The sequence below is a fragment of the Temnothorax curvispinosus genome, unplaced genomic scaffold (genome assembly GCF_003070985.1).
Source record: "Temnothorax curvispinosus isolate PA1 unplaced genomic scaffold, ASM307098v1 QBEX01004246.1, whole genome shotgun sequence".
Taxonomy (NCBI): domain Eukaryota; kingdom Metazoa; phylum Arthropoda; class Insecta; order Hymenoptera; family Formicidae; genus Temnothorax; species Temnothorax curvispinosus.
Window position 1 is genome coordinate 19,469 of NW_020214026.1, and position 19,097 is coordinate 38,565.

The 19,097-nt window shown below is 41.6% G+C and overlaps 1 pseudogene; it reads right to left on the reverse strand.

Annotated features, from left to right (window-relative positions):
* Positions 1 to 111: 111 nt before the first annotated feature.
* On the reverse strand, positions 112 to 12,531 carry LOC112453342 (annotated as a pseudogene).
* Between the last annotated feature and the right edge of the window lie 6,566 nt (positions 12,532 to 19,097).

Here is a 19,097-nt window from a genome sequence, read left to right on the forward strand (position 1 = left end):
CTTTCTTCATTTTTTTTTGCGATATGCTTTTTATTGTCGTCTTAATTTCATCTCAGACTTGTATTAATCCATTGTATACTGTAGAAGATCTAATGTATGTACTTCAAAAGGTTTAACAAAATTGCTAATCTACTTTATTCTCTCTCTTTCGCAGTCGAAAACGCAGTTACTTCTATCTAAAAACCGATGGCGCATTAAAATAGTACGAATTACGTGTGTCTCATACAGCGTTTTTCTAATATGTATGCTCTTACAAAACATCTCTTTTTTTCGAAATTAGAACTCATTGTCAGTTAGAGGATGTAGATTGGGTTTCGAAGAGGTCTCTCTCATCGTCTCTATGTACTCTTTATAGAGAAAATTATACTTTATCATATTATTATTACAATGAACAGAGAAGATCCAATCGTCTAACATTTAGGTTCATGTTCAATGTGAATTTTTTAAAATAACTTATATTGGCTATATATTGTAATTTATCAACTCCTACTGTGATAGAAAATCTTTTGTTTTTAGTTAAATAAACATATTTCTATTTCTTTAAAAATAATGATGGATTTATTTCCGTAAAGCTACGTTATAGTATAGTTACGTGATTATAAATATCAACTGTGTTCAAATATAAGACCAGATTTCAATATTATATTAAATTTTTATCTACAATTAAAATCTTTTTCACATTCTATTTATAGATATGCTACTCTATATTTTTTAGCTAAAGTTTACACATTTATCCAGCTGTCAAACGATTTTATCATTTATCTCGAACGACGAATGTTCTATAACACTTAAAAATTATTTATCCATCGTGTTAGATATTTCTACAAAACACGAAATTTATTAATTTATCAGTTTGGAATATCTTACGTTTTTGGTTGTTAATACGAAAAAGATATTATACGTTCTAAAATCGCTATAAAGAGTTGAAAATAGTGACGATGCCGCTCAGATCTAAACATACAATTTTAATCTTACTTTAATACTGCTTTTGAAAAAAATGATCTTTCGAAGTAGGCCAATGCGAAAAGTGACGTGTATAAATCTTTTTCTAAAAAATAGAAAAGAGTTATTTGCAGTCTTGTCGTTTGCGTATCTTACAAAAGTGTATTTCTCTTAAGATATATCGAGATTATTGCTAATTATCGAATGTGTAAAACGCGCAAGTTAGTTTATTATAAAAAAAATAGTCAAAATACATCTTCGTGTCGTATCTGCTTCTTTTTTGCTGATAAAATTTTAATTTTCCGTTTGTGACACTTTTCAAAAGATTTCGGCAAATTTTTGTCCTATTTCTCGTCAATGTGATAACGTGTTAATGAACATCTGAATACTCATTTTCTATTTCCGACTCTACCTTCCCTTTAATATAGATACTAACGATCAATCGTTTCTCGGGACATTTTTAATTAACACTAGACTAACCAATTCGAGAGTCATTATCGCACATGCTGACGAAATAGCGCGCGATGGTGTCTCGCGATCTTACTTACAGACTAGCAAGCGTGCATCACGACATTACTACACCTACGCACTTTTCTGCCTACTACTCTTAATGGATTAATCTTCTTTGTACATCATCGTGCATCATGCACTAGGAACAGACCAACGGTTTGCGGTGGAATCACGTCGATTGATCGTCACGTCTGAAGAAATCGGTCTTGCAGTCGTAATTGCAGCCAAGTGAATCATTCGTTTCGTTTGCACATCTTGGATATTAATATGCGTGTATCACAAAGAAGATAATAATCCTACACGAACAAATAAATCAAACGTGTAGAATAACATATTTTTTACCGGAAATCCTGCTTGGAATAAAATCGATTTTAAAATTGAAAATATTTCTTTTCATTTTTAAATTTATGTAACTATCAATAATATTATATAACAAATTTAACGAAGACTATCAGAATACAAAACAGATTTAACATTCTATTTAAAAAAGTATAAATAATGTTTCTAATACTTGAAATAATGTTTTACATTTCTCCTAAAATCAAACACACATCAATTTTCATAGAAAACCGTGACGTGACGCTCGATCAACGTTATCCCGCGAAACGCAGTATCTTACAGATCGTTTTCTTATAGCAGAAGTCTCAGGCACGCGTTTGTACGGGCCGCAAACGGACTCTTGATCGAAATATCCGACCAAATTCTTTATAAAATTCCGAATAATAAGGAGATGCGATTTTACGCTGACTCGACGCGGTCGGTTATATGCGGAGAGCACGTAACCATATCGATACGCTCAGATAAAAATCCTTGTGCGCGAACGTAAACTTCTTCGTCCATGTCCAGGTGATGTGAACTCGTGTCTGCGGCCCACGTGACTATAATGAGACCACTGTCTTACGGCGATAATCCGATCGAGCGAATAAGCACGTAATAACTGAGGCGTACGGTTCCCACTTGTCATTCACAAAACACGATGGTTTGTGTATTTTATATACACAATATACATATATATAGGGTATACAAGGTATACGTACGACCACAGGAAATCGCGTACGCTATTCTAGAAAACCGTCCCGCAGTTGTAAAGTTCGCAAAAAGCTACGCGCGTACGGCCGATGCGGCACTGATTTACATAAAATAATCAGGCAAAAAGAGCAAACACCATCCGTTCGTCGTTAAACGTTCAGATTGGAATTCTTAGAGCCTGGTAACATGATAAATACTTGGTCTTCTGTTTCGAAACTGATACACGTAATTTTGTTTTAGACCTCACATTTGATAGACGTAATAATTTTTACACCAATCAACTACAACGGTCTATCTTGCTGCGAGTAACGCTGATCTTGCGTGACTTCTCGCGCGAGAATAATGATAAGTTATCAAGAGCACGCGATATACGAAATCACTTTTCGAATTCCCCTGACCGACCGTACGCTTCGCGCCTTGTCAACCGCGCATGACGCGCGTAATACTAATTTGACTACCATTAAGAAAATGATAAATGAAAGTTTAATCACGCGAAGACTTCCGTGGACGTCTTCGTCGTTATCGTCATTCGTCTTCGTCATCGTCATCGTCGTTATTATTGTCACAGTTGTCGTGCTACCGACAGGAAGGACGCGGGGATAGAGATTCGGTAGAAACGCCCGTCCCGAACCCGGTAGCCTGTCTGTTGACAGCATCGCGTCATCCAGCATGCTGTCATACGTGGTACTCGCCGCCCGACGGGCGTCGGGCGACGAGCGGTATTCGCGAGCGGTCTTCGCGGGCCGCTCCTCACGCCGGACCCGGCGCATCATTTGCCTTCCAGGATCTCTTGGATACTGACATACGTGCCGGTGAGGAAGCCCAACACGCCGAAAGAGATGATGGCGATATTCTTCCACAGCCGCCAGTTCCACTTGCCGAGGCCGTTCTCCTGCTCCCAGACGGTCACCAGCTCGATCACCGACGGGAACATGAGGCCCAACGTCGACAGGCACACAGCCCCAACGAGGGAGATGAACGGGCCCAAATTGGGAATCGCAATTGCCACGCAAACAGTGAAGATCACCAATATGATACGGAGGAGATACTCGCCGAGCAGTCGGCGGGAGCCGAAGTATTGCTTGGCGTTCTTCCAGATGATCTCCATAGGCACGTAGAACTGAAGCCCGTAAGTGAGAAAGATCGCGATGGCGATCATCACCTTGGCCGATTGGGCAAGCACCTGATCCTGTGGGGGATTGAGCGTGATGGAAGCCTTCGTGCTCTCGCCGTACTTCCAGTAGCCGAAGAAACCCACGGTGCTGTACAATAACACGACGCAGAACATACCGGTGTTGAGGACACCCGGGCAACCGATGAAATGCGACGGTGTTTTCATATTGTTTTCTAACGGCATTACCTAGAAACAGATCACAAATTTTGACGATTGACCCTTGCGACGAGCGAATAAAATAATTATTCTCAAAAATTAAAAAAAAAATATATATATATAAAACAGCGACATTTATGGAACGTCGAAGCCAGCAATTATTTATTCTAGCTATTTCATACTATGAAATCATTAAGATTAATTAATAATTAAAAGATTTTCGAGATATTATGTGCGCAAGATAGATATTATCAGCATTATACATAGACATAGCGAGTAAAAGGAAATGAAGAAATATACATGGAATTGAAAACAAAAGAATGCACATAAAAATTGAAAAATTGATTGATTTGTATTTATCTTATCGATGCAGGATGAGTAAAAAATAAAACACATGCAAATGTTTCTTTTAGATTTAAACGAGAAAATATATGAAATTTAATTTTTATAAATATTTTCTTTTCTTTTGGTTTAAAAAAATTATATAATTTTTTACTTTAATATTTAAACAATTCTCTGGTGATTTAAAAAGTCATAATCGTTTTATCCCGCGCGAAAAATTTCTTATAGACATCGTCGCGAGAGTTATGGAATGATAATGTGATTTTTTTGTTATCAAGTTGACACGCGTCGCGAATGTCCGAAACATTCCATGACGCACAGGCCAGGGCGTGCCATTTGATTTACGCGTGTCGATACTCTGAACAATCGAACATGACCGTTAAGTGTCCGGACGTGTCTAGCAACTGAATGCAAAGTTATTTCTGATGCTAGTGTCGTAATATCTATCTTCGCGGTGATCGCACTGCGAGTCGTACTCTAATCAAAGAGATTTAAAGTCAGATTTTACTGTAACTTTTAGCAGTAAGTTTTCTTTAATAGCTATAAACGTCATATCGATCGAAAAGCTTGAAAAATTTCTGCCATAAATTACAAAGTACAAATTTTAATATTTTATTCGCATCTAATGTTACTTACAATTTCTCTTGAGCGGTATAGCGATATAAAAAATGATTTACGTACAACGCCGATTCCCTCGAGGGCGAAGATGGCAGTGCCGAAGAAAAGGGGCAGCTGGGACCAGCTGGAGAAATTCGGAACGTCGCTGATAGTGGGTAGATCGCAGAAAATGTAATAGAAGGTGATGCCCATGCCGGTGGCGATCAACACGTTCGCCACCATCGAGAACGGCGCGAGGTATTTGAGATTCCTCACGAGGTTAAAGATGATGAGCAGCGGTAGCAACGCGGCCATGTACATTCGCAGATCCTTGTCCGTTTGCGTGTAATAGTCCACGACCTCCTTGAGATTGGTTGAGATAAAGACGATATACACGCAGCAGCAACCAAGCAGATCGATCACCAAGAACGAATTAATCGTCGCCCTGAAATTGCATATATTGAATGATATTATTATCGAGTCTTCGTACAATAAATTGCAGAAAAACGTCTGCGGGACTTTATGTTTCTTAAATGACCCTGGAGATAAAATGCAAATGTAACGTCTCTCCGTGAATAAAACTCACTTGGCGAGTCTGGCGTATTTCTGAACGGGTTCGGGCCCCACCAGGAAGGCCGCCTCGGCCACGTCAGCGAAGCCCAGACTAGGTGTCTGCAGCCGCCTGCACAAGACATGGGCGGACTTGACCAAGATGTGGACGCAGTAGGTGCAGACCGCGCCGATGAAGAAGGTGGCGAAGAGGCCGAAGGCGAGGCCGGCGTTGCGGAAGGCCATCGGCATCGCGAGGATGCCCGTGCCCAAGCTCCCCTTGAGCAGATGTATGAGCGTGTCGAGGTCCGAGGTGGGATGGGCGAGCTTGCGATGTTCGAACGGGTCGTAAAGGGCGGCCTCCTCATCGGTCGGTCGCTCCACGAGCGGCAAGGTCGAGCCGTTCGTGACCGTAATCGGCACGTCATTTTTCTCGCACTTGTATCTGCAAAACCGGCGACGTTAGCATACTGCAGCGTAATCGCTGCCAAACGATTTCCGTGAATGGGACGTAAATTATGTATATATACAGGGTGTCCCCGCAAGAACGTTGCCGCTTCTTTCATCTACGAACTGTTCGACCGGTTTCGGTCGTCAAAAGCTCGAGCAATAAGATTATAGAGCCAGGGAAAGAAACCGATATGTCTAATTGAATTCCCGTTGAGGGAAGACACCTTAAAATGTACGTAGATAAAAAAGGAACGGCAGGGTGGGGCGGGGCGGGGGAGGGGGGAGGTTCTGCGATGTCCCATACGTACATCTATACATACATATATATTTATCTTGCGCGTGGGATATAAAAGTGTTACGTGGGACCTGGTTTCTGTTTTACACGGTACGGCGTTTTCCTCGTGTCCGCGATTTTCATCGCGATTGATGATGCGACGAAGGGGGAATATAATGAGAGAGCGTGCTGTAGGTAGGAGGATTCTCTTTCTCGCGCGCTCGCATGCCGAGGGAGACGGAGAGCGGAGCAGCGGAGGCGCAGACAGGGCGCGAGACGCATGCATGCGAGAGGAGTATCGCCGCGGCGCGGCAGAGATTTCGGCGTCTTTAACGACGGTGATTTCATTCGCGAGGAGATGAGAGCTTTTTGCGTTACCCTCGCTATTAGGTCGTTATTGCGAGTTCCTGCGTCAAAAGCGTTCCTCGATCAAGCCGAACGGCATTCGATGCATCGTGCGCAGAATGCGATATTAATGCGCAAAGCCGGCAGAAAAAAAGACGCGTTATAGAGGAAGTCTCGAAACTTGAGATATGTCCGATTTATTGTTTCTTGTAAATATTACTCCGATTACTCGAATCCTAGAAAATAAAACTTGACTGTTGGATTTGACTTGGATCTTTAATGTATGAACTACTTGTGATCATATCTTTAATTCTCTCCGCTGATATCGAATTTATATTGAATTTTAAAAAGAAGAGCGGTTTTTTCCTCGAATTAGAATCCCACGTTAAAATTGATACTCGTGTTTTAGAAATAATTTGAGAAAACAAACTATTTTTGTATTTTTTAAGTTTCTGTAGGCGTGAATATAAAGATCGTTATTAAGTGGTCGAATAAATAGCAGACAGAGCAGAAGACTAGATTTAGATCTTCAAATTGGACAAACCTCACACTCTCCGTACGTTTAAATAATGCGAATGTTCTGCGAACACTTAATCCGTTCGTTGAATTTTTCAAACAATCGTTTCTCCCTCTGCTTCCCACTCTCCGTCCGTTCGCACCGAGAGAAGATTATGAGTGAAACAATCGTAAGTTTTAGCGCGTTGCGAATCAGTTACTTAGAATTTCGCGAATCCGTCGAAATTCTGTATATTTTTATCTGTTTTTACGAGTCGATTTGTATTCGAGGAATTGCAAAAGCATTTGCTATACAATAAATTTACTATGTCGAAAGTACGATGAGTATTCTAAAAGCAAGAAAACGGAGTACGTGTTTAATCAATTGTTTCGCTCGTAATATTTTAGTGTTCTCTTTCATTGCTATAGATTTTTTTAAACATATTTTTTTCAACATATCTATTCTCTCGGCACGTCTACTCGTTCACCAGAACTCCATGGAATACGCGCGGAAAAGGAAGCGTAGCGTGAGCCGTCGTTTCGTCGCCGACGCAAATGATGCGTGAAATTCGAATCGCATGACTCATTGTCGAAAGTGAGATTCTTTGCACGCGACTTGTTTTTTCTTTTTAGCAAAATTTCATTAAGTTCGAATTGGATGACTCGGATCGCGATCGCTGTCGGTTTGGAATTTCAAGCGAGACTTTGATATCGTTTTGTTATTGAAATTTCACGGCGATAATTAGCGCTGCCGAATGGCTGAAGCCGCGCATTCCGCGTGATCACGTGTATAAACGACGGCTCGCGTTACCCATCCCTTTTCCCCTCGTTCGCAAACACCCAGATAACATTCTGAAAAGTCGGACCGCAGCAGGTGGATCAGCGGATGGATTCTGAGGGAGGAGAGGGCGGGAGCGCGACGCGTCGGCATGTTAATAATTAACGGTTAATGAGACATGCAGCACATCCTCGCTCTTGTAAATAGCGTCCCGTAAGTCACGAGGAATTTTCTCTCTGCAATCTGCGACCGCGATCGAAAACGCGAGTGATTCGCACGACGCGAGCAATTCGTTCTGTATTCTGTATGCAAATATGATGTATGTATGCGCACATGTCTGCTCTGGGTGCGTGTGTGTGTGTGTGTGTGTGCGTGTGTACGCGCGGGTGTCACGTGCGTATGAGCAGAGAGAGAAAGAGTAGGGGTAACGTTCGTGTATGTTAGGTTTGTTAAAAAAAAAAAAAATTAGAAGACGGTATAGGTGTTTAGGTATTATAGGTACCCATGTCTTTTAGGTGCGGTAGTTTCTCTCCCGTGGTCGTGCGAAACTTTCTGTCGAGAAAGCCCCCGCGGATTAGAGTCTGTGTGTGTCCCGGAACAGTCGTCACGTGTTACAACGTGGACCGTAGGGGGGTTTTTTCAACGCGCCGCGTTTACAGGCGAAACATACATTACAGAGGGGCAGCCGCAAACCACCGCACTGCATCACCGCGACGCCCAGCGCCACGACGCAGTACGACGACTAACAAGCCTCCTGCCTCCTTTTAGCCTGCCGAGCCTTTCGCACTTGGCCGAGCGTTTATTTCGGTTTTTTTTCTTTTCGTTTTGTTTTTTTGTTTTATTTCGCTTTTACGCACGTCGGTATAGATCTATCACCGAATATCGATATGCCAATACGTCTCGGCTCTCGGCCACGGATTTTGCAATCGTCCGATGATATTTTTGTGTATCGCGTCCAAGTCGGCGTCGCGTCGCGTCGTCGTTTTCGTGCAAGTTTTCATCGAGCTAAAGCGTCAAGGAAAAGCGTCGATCCGACGGTGTCGCATTTTCTTATTTTTGTTTCTCAACGATAGTATCTTTTTTTTTGTTCTCTTTCGTTATTCGCAGAGCACTTTCATAGAGCCCGAATCTACGCCCGGAGTTTATACGCTAGTCTGGAATCATATAAATGCACATATTATACAGTAAAGACAAATCCTTTATCCTCTGGGAAGATATTTTGCTTTGCATACCGCATGACCTCTCTACACGAAGCATTCTCGATCAGCGACGTGGGGAGAACCGTATAACGATTCTCCTTCTGTTGCCGTTTTTCCGCGAGTGAGAGCACCGTGTTGCTCGACGCAAATTATAAGGTATAAATGCACGCGACGCGCAAATTGATCTGGTTAATCCGGCATAATGGATTTTCTTCTTACCGAATGATTTCTTGCGAGTGCCGTTCGCTTAATTATTATAATCCATTATCGCGCTAAAAAGCGCGACTACGATTTAATATTCCATTAAACGTCACAACTTTCGCGATTGTCAGAAAAATTGGACGCGAGATCTTTGATCGCGATTTAATCGGCCTGAGAATTTAACCGTTTATTTTAAATATCTCGAATGAGGTGTAATTGGGTCATCCTGCGTAAGTTATACTACGTTCGTCGCACGTGTAACTTTGACGCTCGAAAGTCGCAAATGGCAGCGAAGCGATCCCGAGAAGAGAGTATACGGGAATTAAATGGAATTAGAAATCAGTCAGCCTTGGCGAGCAATTGACCGTACGGATATTCCGCTTAGTGAAATTAGAACAGCGCGAGTCCGCGGCACCGAGAATAATGCAGGAAATCCGGGATAATGCATAAATGCATAAGCGCGAAGGTGTCAGAGATCAGCCTACCGCACAATTACATGCGACCGCGCAAACTGCTCGAAGGTCACGAGAATTCGCACGTGCGAGGAGACGGTGGTTGCGTAAACGGGTTTCGACGAGTGACGAGGTAAAAACGGCAGCAGAGAGGAGTCTCGTCTCGAGCGCAAAGGATCCAAAGATTTCGTTACGGCCGTGCCGCGCTAAATCGGTCGACGAAGGAAGCGAATCGTCTGCATCAACGTCTTTATCGCCGCTTTTCTCATTCGTCGATTATCACATTTTACGCAGAAAAACAAAAGACAGATCTCGTAACCATTAAGGAAGCTATCGATGACCAGTCTCATTTTAAAAACTTTATTGCGCGTGAAAAGTGTTTATAGAACAATGAATAGTTTTCGTACGTATATCCAAATTTGATTATATTAATATAAAATTATATATTGTAATATAGTAATCTCAACGTTTAAGCAAAATTTCTTATATCACAGCCTTTATTTGCATATTATGACCTTGTGCGTAATACTGAGAGAGAGAGAAACCTTTTGATTATTCGTTCGTTGTTTATCTGCCAAGTCGAGATAAGATCTTATTATAGACATATTACTAATGTTCATCAGCCGCTTGCTTATTCATACGATGAAAGAGAAACCATTCTTTTATATTATTCGCAAGATGACAGTGATGAAACGATTCGCAGACCATAAATTCGGCATTAGTTTTAACCCTCAAGCTGTCGCTTTTTCCTCGTTATCAATTTGGAGAACCATTAAAAGATAATAAATTATGCTTTAAATCTTGAAATTAAAACGAGGCAAAAATAAAGAAATATTATTAATAATGCAAATAGAAAAAAAGGGCGACGTATATTATTCATATGTAAAAAGAAGATATTTTTTTAGACATTGCTTAGATAATAACGATCTCATGGATCGACCGTCTTGAGGGTTAACGAGGCCTCGTACGTTCTCGATTAAATGAATTTCTCGTTCGCACGACGTGAAAGAACATGACACAGTAAGCAGGTATACATATCCGTACGCAACACAAACGAGCAACTTCGCAGTCGTCCAAGATTCAGCAGGCGGCGGCCGTCAAGCATCCCTGGTGCCAGCTACGCTACGAATTCTACGTCAGCGATCAGGCGGTATGCACGATTAGTACCAACAATTAGAATAATTTAAAAACAACGGAACCAAAAAAAAAACAAACAGAACAGGGAAATGAGTAGGTCAATTAAAATATATAACCATAGTAATATATAGTATAGCACAAGAGAAATGGAATGTATAGAATACACATATTAACGGGGAAAAAAAATAAGTCGTGAATGCACAATATATGATCCTCGGGTTTTTCTTCTCACTCACGTTTACTCGAGCATTTGGGTTTGGCAAGAAAGCAATGGTGATGATTGGTCGTGGTAGCAGATAATGAACGCGCTCAACTATCGATTGAGCCGTTCATTCGCGTTGATCTAGCGGAGTTTTAGAGACTTACTTGACAAGCACCACGTCTGAGAGTTCGGTTTTCACCCCCTGCTTCTTCGGCTCGTATTCCGCTATCATTGGACGCATTGGCGTTCTCTGTAACAGAAACGGGAGGGGACCAGATGAAACGAATGAATTACCTTCACTCAACGAATTGGCCGCACGACGGACGATCAGCTCGTCGTCACGAGCTCGTGATGTGCGGCGCGCGGATTAATCAAGTGGGGTCGAAATAAGCTCGCGTTATCGGCGAACGTATACGCGACGTGCGTTTTCGAATGCACCGGGACCGCTGCCGCGCCGGGACGACGATGACGATGACCCGCTGTTCGTAATTGTCTCTTTTGGAGGGGAGTAGATATTGGGACAGGTCAGTTTTGCAACCGCTGAAATTATTACGCGCGGCCTCGCGTCATCTGTGTTGAGTCGCATATACGGATGTTTATTGGCGCGTTTTACCGAACGCTTTTCCGGGTTTTACGATTTATCCTAATTGTCGACTCGACGTAACAGCGGCGACTCTTTAATAAATCGACAAACGCTATTGACGCGTCACTCGCGCGTGACGTGTCGCGAGGAAATTAACTCGTTAGCCAACGTGCAAATTAAAAAAAAAAAATACGCGGTAAAGGATCGAATTTCAGCGGTAAATTAGTAAATTAATTGCGAAAATTTATTTTCTCCAGTCTATTAAGCTGGTTACGTTCCCTTTGCGCTTCGCCGTCGTAAACGATATTTTTATTTCTCGTTTGATAAATTACCTTGATCATTAACCAACATAATTCGTATAATTTGTATTCACCATAATATGGGGACGATCGTTCGTCGTCACCACCGACAGCGAGCTCATTTCCACGTCGTGGGAGCTGTCGGTGTTCCCCATTTTCGTTCTCGCCTTTTCTTTCACCCTTCGAATATGTATAAACACGTATTAATTCCGATAACGCCCGAGACTTCGTAGAAGGGAAGGGATGTCATTCGCACCACATGTTATCCATCGGCATTATTTGGATTTCACGTCAACACCCGGCCGTTCGCCCTTAATCTCGATCGAGATCTCCGGCCCGAGGAACGTGATGAAGGAATAATCAGACCGCGAGGATGGGGAACGTCGACGCGCTCGCGCGGTACCACTTTGAGCAAAATTTCCTGCCTCTCGGAGAACAACGTTTTTCCGCGGATGATCGCGGTAGCATCACGTCATCCACGTTCGGATCCGCGTTTCACATTCGCGTCCGTTTTTGCGGGTCGAAGAGGCGCGCGACGAGGCGAGGACGAGGAATCTATCTTGAGACACTCTGCCTACACGGCGCGGCGCGGCGCAGCGCGGACGCGTCCGAAGAGGAACGCGAGTGCAAAAACGGGCGTCGCGACGACCGAGTGTCCACGTTATATGCCAACGGACAAACTAAACCGCGTGGTCCTCTGCGTTCTGGACGCTCTATCCGCGAGCGGGGATAGAGCGTCCGCTATCCGGAGCCCGCTCTATGTACGGCGCCGTGTGCGGCGCAGAAAAGCGCGGTTACCGCTGCCAAATCTCTCGGCGACGACGTCCGCCGAGGACGGGCTCTTTATATACCGCACGGATACGAAAATAGGAAGAGCAAACCGACGTGCGGTCGCGGCTCACGTGAGCCGGCCATCTGACCGCTAACCAGGTTTAACCAGGATCCTGTTTGAACGGGACGTGACAGACGGGAGACCGTCGAATTGTCAACCACCTCCGCGGTTTGGCTCGCGAATTAGAGGGTACACGACGCTCGTTTCGTCGATTCGTCGCGCGATGAAAGGTGGAAAATTCGCGACGCAAATTCAATGTGTGCCAACAGCCAAGTACGAGAACAATATAAATCGAGAGGGATAAAGAGAATTTTATTTCCGCACCATCGCGATTATGTTCACTTCTATGATCACTTGTAGATATGTGTAATCGCGGCGAGGCAATCGTACATAAATCTGTCATCCCCAATTTACATCGAATTCCAGAAACCCTGCGACATTGTTTTCGTCGTTCTGTGAAAATTAAATATTTTTCAGAGCCAATGTTCACGCTCCGAAAATAGATGCGTCTTCGATATTTCCATGAGACGAATCTCGTCGTTTCGCCTTAGAATCATTATGACGATTTAGGCCGGGGTCGATAGAGCGAACGCGCGCAAACAACGCGAACCTGAGTGCCGTTTAGAGTATGGCTGAAAATTTACTAAGTTGAGTCTAAAAATGTCAATGATACGACAAACGCGATTTACCTATCAATACGAGTGAATTGTTGATCGAGCACAAAAATACTCATCTCGAGTCTTTACGAATATATTTTTTACGCTGTCAAGCGTTAACCACCAAATACGTCACCATTACGTAAGCAAATATTGTGTCTTCGTTGTGTTTGAGCCAATGTATAGGGTGTCTCAGGTTTCGCGCGACGATAGCTAACGGCAGACTTCTGAGATCATCTCGAGAGATGAAAGTCCCAATACCAAAATATCGACGCTATATAATAATCTTTAAATAAACGGTATTTAAAGTTCACCAATCAAATTACTCGAAATGCGTTACGATTTTGTGTTGTCGAAAGTCAAGTCAATAAGTCAATATATGTCTACGGTGCTTATTATTTCGGGTGCTGGGGAAGTGTCGCCGCAAGGCATGAGTGACGAGAGATACGCATCTGTAACTGCGCGGCGCCTACGCGTAATGTATCCCGCCGCGCGCCGTGTGTTCCGGTCACGGTGAACGTCTGCCCACAAAATCCGGCCGTCTCGGCGGCGACGCACCCGCAAACCCGCAAATGTGAGGCGGTGAGGAGACCCGGTTCCCGCCGTTCTTTCCAATTACCGCACGGCTCCGCGTATAAGGTCGGCCTCGTGCACGAATTCGATGTCTATTTTTGCCTCGCGGCGCCTCGTCGAGGCGAAAACGAAACGACGCGAAGCGAAGCGTTCTCCACGCGACGAAACAGGGAGAGATTTTTGCGCCGCGCAGAAACTTTATTCCATTGCGTTCTTTTTCTTTCTCTCTATTTCTAATAAAAGTTGGCCTGAAATGTAATCAGTGTTATCACGATTGAGATATCTTTTTATCACAAACTGCTATAGATTTAATGACTTTATAAAAGTCGAAAGTAACCTTATTAGTATCATTAGCATCATTAGCATGATTAGCATCATTGTTATCCATTTAATCATGTAGATTTACTAGAAACGGTATATCTGGTACATCAGAAAACATAAAGATAATATAATTAAAAAAGCGCTAGTTATATTTTGCTATTGTGTAGACTGATTGTATCATCGCGGAAATTGCTAAAAATAAATTTTCGATTTTCTCGCGACGAATATTCCTAATACGATTCTGAAGCACATGACGTTCTGTTATGTTAATGAATGAAACGCAGCCGTAACCCTAATCGCGCGATAAGCGGAAACCTCGGAAAGTAATCGCGGACGTAGGGTGGTCTAATCAGCGACGGAAAGAAGGAAGGGATAAAAGCGATATCGAAATGGGGGAGCCGAGCGGCCGAGGCCTTGAAGGCTAATCGCGCACGGTCGTTGTGTCATTAGCGGCAAAGTATACATACACGGTTCCACGAGCAAACACCGGCGCGAGATAACGCACAGCTAAATTCGTGACAGTCGTTAAATGTATACTGATATTGAGCAACCGTGCAAATTGCCGTCTGTCGTCGTATTACTTTTCCGGGTATTGTTTTGCGTGCGCGTAATAAACAGCACGAAATATAGAGAGCTTTTGCGTCGTTTATTTCGAGATGAAGCTCGATCATCTTGAGAAGATTGCGCGCGAAGCATCAGAATTGTTGGATTTATTTATGGTACAAGTATCTAGGTAAAATTATTATAAGGATATTAAACTTTCTAGACTTTTTAAGCCAAGATATAAAAATAGATCTCATTTTTGTTATATATTATATTTGAGAGAAATAAGGCAAAAATTATTATTTACTTTAATTTCCTATTTTTGTTAACAATTTATTTATATTTGCTTAGGTTTGTTTAATAATTTCTTATTTATTAATTTATTGAGAATTGCTGTTTTTAATTAAAACTTCTCTTGTAATATTGTGAACTAATCTAAATTTGGATAATGCCAATCGGAAGAGAACACATTTCTACAAAATTGGAAAAAAAAACATCTGGGTGACAGATAATTAAATATGCTTCTGCGAATCAAAAAAATTATCGGTGATATCATTGAGCGAAGATACATATGAATAATTTTATGGCTTTTGAAATGTAAATCATCAAAGGAATACTAAAAGCTATGATAAAAACAAAAATTATTAGTTGCCGTTTTGAGTTGACAAAGATGCAAATAAATGTCAGAATAAAAATAGATTTCATTAATTCAGTATTATTAATTCGGTGCTATTTTATGTGTATATGTGTCTGAATTTATAGCATCTGTTGCGTTAATGCATTACTGCACTAGTAATTTTGTGTACATACATAAGTTCTCACAAAATTAATTAATTATTTGAAGTTTTGTATCAAAAAATATCAAGCCTTCTATTTTAGTATTTTCTAACTAGCGATAAATAGAAGAAGCGCGCATGCGAAATTGAAATTGATAAGTTTAATGGACCTTTAGCATTCAAGGATGAAAGTCTAGACCGATCGAACGCGAATGATGTAATTTCAATAAACATTTCGATCGCCGCTAATAACCCGTCAATTAAATCATTGAAAAAAAAGAGTTTTATCGATTCAAGGGTCAATAAAAACGGCCGTGTCCAAATATAAACTCTCTAACGAGCGAGTCCCGAATCATAAATCGGCGCAATGGGCTCTCTATTGAAGGAAATTGCGGTGTATTAGAGGTCGCGGCTTTTGCGTTCCTTTCGGCACAAAGCATGTGACTTCAATGCCACAATAACGGCGAATTGCGAGACCCAGTCTGAATGTATGATTGCTGCTCTCCCGACTCCTGACCCATCGCGCCGCGTGTCATCTATATATAAAGACATACAGCCTATCTCGTGTACTCTAATGCGAATCAGCTAGTCGTCGGCGACGGCGGCGACGAAATAACGAATTGACAAATTTGACAGCAACGTCACATCCTCATCTCGACAAACGGTGCGTTACGCACGGCTGCACCCGCGTGGGAGTCTCGCACTCTCGTTCCCGCTGCTGCCCCTGAATTATGCGCATATGTATTACATGGCAGTGCTTCTCAAATTGACGCAACGAAGAGAATATTTTAGAAATAAGAAATTCCGTTCTTTCGTGCAAAGCTTTCAGTCTCTTTCTCTGTATTTATATCTATAAATGCTCTCAATTAGTTGGATCGTAACATCAAAAAGGAACATATAAGTATCTTTTCTTTTCTTTGTGCATAATCAAGATAATTTAGACTTTTCATATATCGTGTGAATTGTAAGTTGATAGAATAGATTTATAAAATCTACACGGAAAAAAAATGTCTTTTTAATTTCAGGATTAATAGGTAATTTAAATCAACTACTGTAATACCTGTTTTCATTGGAAATGTAGGATGTATGTGTGTGGACTGTATTATATATTTATTTAACAAAAAGAAAACTTTCATCTGAATTGAATGGCTTTATAAAATATATATGCGAAGAAATTAATTTATTTTGACATAAAATGTAAGAGAAAATACGTTCAACGGTTGAAAGTCTCAAGATTATAACGAATTAAAATTTCACTTAATGACCGTTTCTAATTATAATTTTATTTTAATTAAAAACAAATGAAACACATGTATCTGCATGAAACTTTCAAAAAAAGCTTCAAATGAGAAATAACAGCAAAGAATATCTTATTAATAAAAAATTTAGGGAACAGGCTGTTGTACAGCTGTGGTACAAGTGTAGACATACACGTGCGCGACACGTATGAATGATCGTTGAACTAGCTGGTAACAGCATTGACCTTCTTAATCTGGTTGCGTGGTTCGGCCAAATCGTGACCCGGATGAATCAGATTCGTGCAATTATGCCTTGTCACCGGAGACAATAAAGCGGCGGAAACGTTGAAAGAGTAATGAGAGATAAGAGACGTCGCCAATGATTTAAACATGATTTTGCACACTCGAGACGAGTAATTCGCGATAAGTTCTTATCTCTTCTCATCTTCTTTTTCATATTTTTGCGTCGCCCGGATGACTAATCTCCGGCTGGTCTGGTCTGGTCTGGTCCTTATATAACGACCAGCGTGAAAAGACTGCGCCCGGCTTCGAATCCCTCTCACGCGCGGACACGCGTGACGAGTTCTCCTCTACCAGCGATTCGCACAGATTGTATCGTCGCTTCATCTTGTCTCTGGTGAACGTTCAGTTTCACTGGGACACCCGGTACAGTGTCGTCGAGACGGACTCGCGTGATTTCTATTCCTCGCAGACCACTGAACTCCAACGTGAGCTCAGCAACCGTACGCAACCGGCCTCGTGTTCTCGCCGCTCGGTGACCACGGCACGTGCACCACTCATACGAGAAACTTAATTGCGAGCACGAAATAGATGGATTCGTATTAATACACTGACGCGTGAATCACGCCTACTCGGAATTCTCGGTACTGTTCTATAGTTATATAATTTGTCCGCTCGGCAGAGAGATCGTATGCTGAAATTATCCTTATGACATAACTAGGTACATTCGGTAATAGGCGTATTTAGTGCACGTAATGCGACGACATTATATCTTTTAATTTCCTATAAGACTTTGCACTTTAGATTTATCGCTTTATCGCTTAACCGAACGATAAGTATTAAACGCATCGATTCAATCGGATTCGATTGTATTCATTGCGATGTCCTGATGTCATAGGCTTTTAATCTGCATACGACTGAGTATAATACCAAAGAATATTTATAGCACGTGTAAATGTTTACGCTTTCTTTATACTTTTCTTGATATAAATACCGTACATCAAGCTGCATTTATAAAAAAAAAGTAAAATTTTACAATGTTTGATTCTATTTATAATATTTACTATATTTTAAAATTAATTTATTTATTATTGTAATGCGTTCAACTTTGATGTGGCTCGTTGACTTGTTGTAATTCGTGTGGTTCGCTTTTCACGTTTTAATTAGTTATGACACGTTAATTTATCTTTGTATTTATTTTTTATTTATTGTAGCAATCATATAGCCTAACTCTTTTTCCGTAATTTTTATTAATTAATTTATTTTATAGCTGATGAAGGCCCTATGCAGTTCTAAACGTTCCAGTAAATTTCTTTAGTAGAAGATAATAAATCACATTATATTTTATACAATAATCTCCTTATCGCTTGTTTATTGACCTATGATTGATCCATTTTCCACATTATTTTGCAAATATCCTGACTTCGTGTATTATGTAAAATTTTATTGACAGAATGTAAAACGCCTTGATGTACATTAAAAAGAAACAAAAAGTAATTTAGACCTAATTATGCAGAAAGGAATAAACTTGACAATTTCTGAATTTTTGAGTCCGTTGCATAACGCTGCGGAATATGTGTGCGTAATAAAACCAATTGTCAGAAATCAACTGTGCGTCAAACTTATTAGAACACAATTGCTTTACGTTTAATTCGAGGCTGTAAATTCGAAGAATTGCGCCTTAAACTGTGCAATTGTTCCGCGAGCGGAAGTTCAACAATAAGTGTGCGAAGTCGAGTTAACTGGAGCGTTCCATTAAACGTTAACGAGGAAAAAAAAGCTGTGCTCAATGCAAGGAAGTGTGAGTCTCCATAGTCAAGGTCATGCCTTGGTGCACGCCCAGAATTGACATGACGTCTTCTCGTGGTGACGGAAATTGGCGGCGCCCACGTTCATGATGGCATGGTCTTGCAATCGCCTTCGAGGAAAAAGATAGCGAAAAAGACGGCCAGTCGGACAGCTGCGACAGCCGATCGAAATCATCGAGATCGCCAAACAGCTGAAGAACATGGGGCATGGGGCGTACCAGACTTGCTGGAATAGCGGCGGAACCGAAGAACGGGACCAGAAAGAGGGGATGGCAAAGTATAGGAGGGAGAGAACGGAAGGAAGAAGGGGAAACGACTTGAAAGAAAGAGAGAGAGGAAAAAAGAGAAACAGGGAAAGATAGGAACAGGAAAGGTGTCAGTTGAGGAAATTTCCAT